Genomic DNA, 1,796 nt, shown 5'->3' with positions numbered 1-1,796 from the left:
AACAACCAACTAGCATACAACATAAAGACAATATGAGGATCGGCGGCTTGCACGAGCACACGACTCCTAGTTGATCGACCTAGAGTCTACCGATAGTCCTTACTACACGATTCACAACATAGTTATCCGGACACAGGGGATGCATAATTCAATACTAAACTCCACAATCGGTAGTCCTTGGACCCAACCTCCTCAGGCCCGGTTGACCTCACACGAACTCTAACCTCCTCAGGCCCAGTTGCGAGTCCCCAGCCTCCTCAGGCCGACTGGTGCCAAACACAGTGCGCACATAATATCACATAATCACAATAAACATGTAATAAACTCACTAGCATGGCAACCGATATCTAAATATGGAAATAACATTTTAGCAAAGCATGGTAATAGAATAAATCACAGTAGCATGACATGCTACTTAAACTCTATCCGGAGATAGACCCACTCACCGATTACCAGCTACAGCTCAGTTATCTTACTTCTGAGCTACTTCCTTGTTCTTATCACCTGAGAACAACATAAACGAAGTTAATATACATATCTCAATCAATATTATAACCAAATCATACTATAAACTAGGTCATAACATCATTTCATAAGTCCACAACGTAACTCCATTCACTATTGTCAAACAAGTACGTGGAAAACGGGACACACACGCCAAAACCTATTTTTCCACCCCAAAAACAGTTTGATCCATCTTATTAAAAGTTAATCATTGAAAATTACTCTTCAATACAATTCCAACAATATTTGATTCATTAAAAACGGAGTTACGGTTTGAATGTTATGACCAAAACAAATTTCTCAAAATGCTGAAAAGACACACTACCCAACTCGGTAGTGTGTGTCATAGACACTCGACCGAATGTGTAGACACACACTACTGAGTTGGGTACACATGACCCACTTCAAAAGACACTCGACCGAGTGTGTACACACACGTCCCACTTCCAAAAGACACTCGACCGAGTGTGTTCTTGAGCTGCTGAAATTTGGAAAAGTGACGGGTTTGAGCCAAAAATCACCAAATCTCGACCATATACTCGTTTTAAACCTCAAAACTCATCACATCTTTTTTATAAAACCTTTTGGGACATAAACCCACGAACATTACATCAAAACAACAACAAATTAAGCAATTTTGACATCAAAACCACTTTGACAAAAACCTAACTTTAAACCTAATTTGACACAAATTTAGGTAATGAAAATGGGTGATTCTTACCTTGTTTGAATCAGTAAAACACAAAGAATCAATTTCTAACACAAATTAGACTTCAAATCGAGATTTGGAGAATTAGGGTTCAAGAGGTGAAGAAATTAGGTACGGGAGTGATTTTGGGAATTTTCTAGAGAGAGAGAAGAACATGGGAGAAATAAAGGAGCCTATACACTTATTTGGGGTTAAAACCCCATACCCCACAACACACGAGTATTTATCAGTTATCTAAAATCTTTTGTACCTCGTTAGGCGGCCCTAACGGAGTCCAAATTAAATAAACAAACCTGTTCTGTGACCCTTGTCATAAACTAGTCTTAACTAAATAATAAAATAACACTATTCACATAATTAAAAATAAAAGCCTATAAAATACATAATAAAATCCTAAGGGCAAAATAGTCCACTTACAACTAGCCCAGGTTCCAGTATGTTACAAATCCACCCCCTTAAAGAGATTCCGTCCTCGGAATCTGGTCTTGGTCAAACAAATGAGGGTAGCGGGTTCTCATCAACTCTTCTGTTTCCCAAGTAAGATTAGAACCCAAATTGTGTTTCCACTCAATCAATATCATTG

Source organism: Rutidosis leptorrhynchoides, chromosome 8 (genome assembly GCF_046630445.1).
Source record: "Rutidosis leptorrhynchoides isolate AG116_Rl617_1_P2 chromosome 8, CSIRO_AGI_Rlap_v1, whole genome shotgun sequence".
NCBI classification, from domain to species: domain Eukaryota; kingdom Viridiplantae; phylum Streptophyta; class Magnoliopsida; order Asterales; family Asteraceae; genus Rutidosis; species Rutidosis leptorrhynchoides.
This window is presented reverse-complemented; position numbering follows the sequence as displayed.